The sequence below is a fragment of the Chlamydotis macqueenii genome, chromosome 1 (genome assembly GCF_036417535.1).
Source record: "Chlamydotis macqueenii isolate bChlMac1 chromosome 1, bChlMac1.mat, whole genome shotgun sequence".
Classification (NCBI taxonomy): Eukaryota; Metazoa; Chordata; class Aves; order Otidiformes; family Otididae; genus Chlamydotis; species Chlamydotis macqueenii.
Window position 1 is genome coordinate 97,173,111 of NC_141556.1, and position 7,388 is coordinate 97,180,498.

The following is a 7,388-nucleotide window of genomic DNA, read 5'->3' on the forward strand; positions in this document are numbered from 1 at the left end:
ATTTCACCCTGCTAAATCCACCATTGCACTATGGTGATGTGACAGGAAAAGAGCCAAATACCTGCCACTTTCATCCTGACGAAGTGCTGAAACCAGGATTACAGTTACCTAACACTGTAAAATGGGAATTCAGCTCGCAAAGGGAGAAATCTTTTGGCTCCCTTATTAAAGTCACAGCTCGTGCAGGGGAATAGCATTGTCCAACGTGAACATGCAACGTCAAGCAAAACTGTAACTCTCACCCAAGCATAGTCTGACAAGAACACGCTTGAGGTGATCTATGTGCACCTGAGAATTTCCACTCAGCGTAAAACTGCAGGGCACGTGTCCTAGACTGGTGAAAACTTGATCAGATGTTTATGATATTCTGGATATTTTGTACAGTGCTTAAACATTGTTTATACTTCTGCATAAGGCTCTGAAGCACAGACTGAAAGTGGATTATATGCTGCCTGCGCGCCAGATGAGCACAGTGGGATTACTCAGGTATTCGCCATAGAAAAGATTGCCTTACATGAGAAGATCCCATGAATACTGTCACCACATCAGCTTCCTGTCTGATGGTGCAGACATCTTCAGTACACCAAATAAGCAGAGAACAGAATAAACTTAAGGAAAGTCAGAGGTACCCTTCCTATCACCTTCTTAACACTTAACATGTAAAAGCTGCAACAGAAAGTGCCAAACTAAAACTTGAAGTCAGGGAGACCACACTATCCTTATTCTTGAGTCAAGATTGTGGAAGTAGGTGAAACCTCCAGCAGGTCACAGGCACTGGCCCCAGGGCTCTGGACTGGGGAGCTCCTGTTTTCTCCGACCATGCAGCACAATCCTAAAGTCCACTTGGTCCTGAAAGCAGGGAGTAAGGGACGGCTGGCCCAGCCTCTTCAGTCAGGGAGCAGAAAAAGTGCATTTAGAGTTCTAAGAGCCAAGTGAAGCCAAAGGGCTGACAGAAAGGCTTGCAAATAAAGTCAAGTAGGCCTGACTTCTTTGAGATTATGGCAGTGCTAATGCCTCTCAGGAAGAGAAAGGGCTGGGAGAGTTTGGAAATGGAGTGAAAGCAGCTCAGGTATTAAACATCTGCTTTTACTTTGGGAACAAGAGTGTATGTTGCTCGGAAAAGCATGATCTCCTTGACAGCCTTGCTGTGTAAGGTAGAGTGCGATACTCACAGTGTAAGACAGGAAAATATTTATTAAATCAAGTGTTTTGCCAGCTGGAGTTCAATAATGTCAGATAGAGATGAACAGAAGGCATCCTTCAACCTTTTCTTTCATCCAACAGGAGACAGGTACTTTTGTACTAGGACGATAAGTGAATTAGAGTTGTAAATTTTACTAAAGAGCAAATAAGAGGTGGTTGGTGAAGTGAAACCTTATAACTTAATTAGCTTAAACGTGCAGAATCAAACAAGTAGCAAGTGAATAGGTACTTTTACAAAGAAATAAGGAAGATGGGAAACAGAGTAAATTTTCAAGAAACAGCTAGTGTTACATATTTTGGATTTTTTTAAAGCATTGGATATTTTACACTGAAATACCTACTATTGTAGTACTGACAAGCCAATACTCTGACTGTTGCCGTCTATGCAAAGATTAAATTACTTTGAGAAATCTGCTAAAAATAGAGCTTTATTCAGTGGGCTTCCTTTCATTGCCATTTAAGAGAAGCACATGAGAAAATTCAAAGCAACAATTCCCAGTTTTGATACATACTGTAAAGTACAGAAATTGATACTGCATACAGCAGCAGTTCAAGATACCACACACAGATAATGATTTTACTGCAGAAAAAGTATTTGTCCAGATACTACCTTCTTCTAATATAGCATTATTTTAATACCTGCATTAGTGTTACGAAGCGCCTTTTCCTTTTATCTTACCTCCGTGTGGCAACACTCTCCGTGTCTTTAAACTCATTCATCCAACAAAGCCAAGAGAGTTGGCTGAATGCTACATTGCTTTTAACCATTCTGACAAGACTAGGGTCAGGCATCCAACAGCCTCAGCCTAGGGAGTCTTATTATAGCAAATTTATGAGAGCAAATGCTGCTCCAAGCCTTGCAAAACGACGTGTTGTGTTTGGCACGCTGGAGTAAAGCAGCTACAGTGGTATATAAATTTTCTCGCAGCTGCATAAAGTAGTAATCATATTGGTCTAACTGCATGCTAAAAATGTACAACTCAAGCTCAACTAGCATGATTAAGGGATCTGAAACCTTGGACAAGACCTTGCCTTTAACATACTGGATGAACAGCAGGGCCTTAGAAGAATCCTTTGTGGTTTTTGACAGTTTAGGGAATAGGTGTTTAATCACTGGTTTGAAAATCTTATTTCTGAAAATTGTGGAGGCTGCGTTTTGATCAAGAATGGCATATTTATTTAATAATAATAATAATAATAATTATTATTATTATTTTATTTATTTATATTATTTATATATATTTGTGAATTAAAATACCAGGAAATTAAGGAGAACAAGAATAAAGAACAAGAATAAATAAGACTTCTATAGATATCATTTACATCAAGTGGCATTTATTTACAGAAAAATGTTGCATGTAAAATTATTAGCAGTTTTTCAAAACTAAATGGAATTATGATTTAAACCTTTAATATAATAAAAGAATCATTTAAATGGGTATGGAAGGCAAAATTTCTTAGATTAGACTCAATTAAGATCTTAGTCAGTTTATGGACAGAGTTATGACATAATTGACTCTGGCATGAGGAGGTGGGAAATATGCCTCAGGAGAGGCGTATTTCTGGTCATGTAACCCTCAGATAATGTTGAAGGTGGTCCCAACTTACCAGTGTATCTGGTGACTGAAAAAAGCCTCCAGTCTAAAATGGTTTTGGAAATCAGGATTTTTACCAATCAGGTCACAAAATGAAATAGATGCAATGCTTATGCAGTCACGGAAATTAAAGTATAAATATGGGACATCAGGCATAATTCTCCAGGGAAGATCTCATCACTGAAGCCTGAGGGGATCATTAGCCCCAGTTTCTAACTCACTCTTTTATATAGAATGGTCTACATTATGTGTTGCATTATGTTTTGTATCATTAGCTGCAGCTATTCCAAAGAGTATAGTTACTCTTCCTACCTGTCTGGTTTAGAAGAAGCAAGCTACTTCTCTTTTCTTCCCCATCAAATGTTTGTACATCATAACATTTTCACAGCTCTCAAATAAGTCTACAGACTTGGCCAAAAACTTTGGCTGAATTGTTTGGAAACGGTATCTTCAAAGAACTTTTAAACCTTTAGTGAGGTACTTGTACATGCTTATTATTTAAAAAATATTAGCAATCATTTCTTTAAAAAAAGCTTACATAGAAGAGTTATATCGCTCTGTATTGAGTGCAAGCGGAATAAAAGGTTCTTCAGAGTGATTTTTCTTTCAGGTAAATAATCTACACCAGGTAGATGGCATTCAGATTGGTTAGTTACTGTTCCATATGACATGCAAGAAAAATCAGGTTTTAGTCCTGTTACATAAATAGTTTTGTTAAAAAGCACTCAAAAGCAATAAAATCTCATGAGTACCAATTTTTTCCCTGTCATAAATAGAGCCTATTCTCAACTTTCCTCATGCTGAAGTTAGTCTTCAGTCTCAATTGAAGCAAAGTTTATAAAATGCCACTTAAAATAAAGTCAAGATTTCTATGTGTCAATCTACCTACCTTTTGATAAAAACACAGATATAGCTAACGAGTCAGATGCTATTGGTTCGTCAGATGCTATGGGTTCATCAGGTGCAATTGCATCCTGCTTTACCTTTGCTTTTATTTTCATCAGAAATAAGTCCACTGATGTTAATAAGTTCGAAATGGCAGAGCTAGTCTATAAATATTTCCTTGCTAGTTCTTTCCCTTTTCAATCCAATACATTTTGCAATACATCTCCTCATCATTATTATGAAACAGATTATAAAACTGCCTTTAGCTTGAACCACAAATTTTTCTCACTTTCGCTCTTCCCATTCTCTCATCTATCTCCTGGGGGATGGAGGTGGGTGGGGGTGTGGGGAAGTGGCTGGTGGGTACTCAGTTGCCAGCCAAAATATAGAACAAAGAAATATGTGTGCACACACAAAGCATTTTACTAGGGCTCATGAAAAAAGATTAAGCTTTTTGCAATATCTTTGATTGACTTAATTGTCTTAAATATGTCTATATCCCAACAGTTACTGAATAACATCACAAGCAGATATGCAGACCTTTAAGAGAAGCAGTCGAGCTGATGCTAGTGGAAGAACCCTGTTAACAGCTGCTGTGAAAAGCTGAGTGAAAGAGCTCAAACTTCCCACCTGACAGCCCAAAGCAGTGTCAGGTCAGCCTCTTTGCTCTTTCTGCCCTTCTACATGCAAAGTCCAAAAGGAAGAAGCAGCAGCAAAGACTGGTTTTGCAGGGAAAACACTCAGCTGGATGCAGGCTGTCTATCAGAGATAGAAACTGAATCCCCTGTTTGACCAGAGGTATAGATTCGTACTAGCCTACAATTTCCTATCATTTCTATATAGCACATAACTACTTCAACTGTCCTGTTTTATTGCCTACTGAAAAGTGAATGGGTAATTTCACACTTGCTCTTGGATATTAAGTTTATTATACCAGGCTTTATCTTAGAGTATACTTTGAGAACTGTTATAAATTTTGGAAGAACAGAGATTTGTAACAGAGCTTGTAGCAGGCCTTTATTACAGAGGTGATAGGAGTTACTTGTCTGAGAATAGTAGAGGCTTTTTCACAGAGTAATTGGCATTGCTTATCTTCCATCCATGTGCACTTATTAGTAGAGATGCCCTGGAAAGATAGTTTTATGAAGTGTCCTTGTACAATACTGTAACTTCCTTTGCGGTAAAAGCAAGTTGATTATCACCTACAGTCAAATCAGACGAGCCATAAAAGTTAATCATAGTCTAGATGTCCAGTATAGAAGTAATGGAAAGTCAAGAATTATTAGTTCACAAAAGGAGACAGGGAAGCTTCTAGACTAGAGGGGGAAAAAAAACCCACCCCAAACCTCGCAGTATTAAAGAAGATGTAAGAAAAGAAGACAAAGAGCTCCTGAAGTGCAGGGTGCTGTTAATGGATCAGAAGGGGATAGCAGGAGGAGCAGTGTTAAGTGCTGTTGTTCACCTGTTATGGCCACAGTAAGTTCTCAAGTCAGTTTAGACAAGCCTTAGTATGCCATTTACCTGAAGGGCACTGGTGTTGACATAGCTAATGACAACAAGACCCAACAGATAATTAAAGAGATGAGGAAAGGAAGTCATGTCATGCTTTGCAAAGAAAGGAAGGATCAAGACAGATGTAACTTGCTCCAGTTCTTAGTTATCACATTGCTACAAATAGAAAGCAATACTGGAGCTATTATTGTCACCATTCAGGCATGTTGAGAAGTGTTAAAAATAATGAACTACCTATCTGAACACATAAAAATGATGTAAAGCATGGTATAATGTGTGATTATCAGACATTTCAGCTAGCCCTGAAACGGATAATATGTGTTCTGCAAACTATCTGTCAAACCTATCTGACATTATTCCATCTGACAGATTAAAGGGCTGATCCTCAGTGCGTGTGAAATTGCCAGATATCCAGCAACTTAAGAAGACCCAGGCTAGTTTTCACAAAGAACCTGAGAGTAGTACTAATGAAAATTACTACCTTCTTTTATTTTGCCGAAATGCCAGAGTTTGCATGGCTTGAAACATAAAAATGAGAAGAAGACTGTGTGCAGATAGCTAAGTAAAGAAAGTTGGGGGTTAAGATGAACAAAAGAAGGTTGAAAACTGCCAGCGTTAGGGTAACAGAAGCTGCTAAGGGAACACAAGGCAATTAAATCTGCTGTTAATTTTCTAGCACAGAACAGGGTAATCGAAAAGCAATTAAAGGTACATGAGGTAGTGATCAGCTGACCTAATTGTTCACCAGCAATCTGAGACTAGATTGTCAACTGTGATCACGTAGTTGTGGCTTAGGCAAGTCATAGTATAGGACATATAAATATATGTTTTAAACAAATTGAGACAGTGGCATAAAGACTAACAGAAACTCGGAAAGAATCAGAACAGATAAGCATTGTAGTGGGTGGCATACCTGGAGAGAATTATGCAATAGTTTTTAAAAATTAGTGTTTCAAGCATAAACATTAGTAGGGAGTTTATAGCTATTCATGATTTACAGGACAACCAGAATAGTATCTAAGCAGTAATTAAAGACAGATTAGGATCAAATGATATGGAGTGGGTAGAACTTGCATCATGGTGAATTTCTGGTCAATAAAATTTTCAATGTAACACAAAAAAAGCATCCTCACAAGATGTAATTGGCTTAGTAGCATTAAGTACTGTATATGGACTCAACTTTTGCAGCACAGGCCCTCTATTACAGGGGGGAAACAGTTAGGAGACAATTTTGTTTGTAACATGACTTGGTAAGAGCTGTAAACTCAGGCCGGATGATACTAACTTATATTCCAGTCCTGTCACACATGCTGACTCTTAAAAATGAGATTATTTGCATATAGATAGATATTTATTTGCAGGAAAAACATGGAACACAATGTAAGTGAAAGCAACACAACTGTGGTTCGTCTTGACCATAACAAGCTAAACAGCTTTCTGTAATATCACCCCAAAATGGATGTGTTCCAAGGTCTGATAATTAATGACACGCGCCTTTAGTGCCTTGCTCAGTGCCAGATTCTGTATCCCTTATGAGACATAGTTGTGCGTTATAAGCACTCAAAACTTTACTGACATGTCATTTAATGGAAGGAAATTATTTTGCTTTCAATCAGCTCTGGAATATTCTGCTCTTAAATTGACTGCTAATTCCTAATGCAAGCCTGCTATCCATCTATACCACTATTATGGAACCTGCTCCTTAATTTGAAAGTCCCTTTCTTTCTCCAGCAAAGATATCATAAGTTGGTGCAGATTTCAATTAAAAAAAATGATATTAGGATTTTTTTTAATACTTTTTTTTTTTGTACTCTAAAAGGCCCATTCTGTGCTGCAGTGAAGCGTTCCAACAAGTTCATGAAAATAACCTACTAATACTTTCTAACCTTTGCCTGATTTATCTTCTGCTTATGCTTTACCAGTTTGATTCTGGGGTTTTCACTTCACAGTATTTCCAGGAAATTACTTTTTCTGTATTTCTTTATAATTTTGCAAATTAGCCTCTGGCTATCAAATTTCCATTTCTGAAAGTTAATACATAATAGATATCTTCCCCTCCTATATACTCTGTCAGTGGGTTTTCTTTCTTTTCTTTTTTTTTTTTTTTTCTTTCATATAGGGAGAGGGAAAAATAAACCTACTATTTAGAGAGTTTGATATTAATCCAGGTTGATTTTGTTTGTGTAACTCATT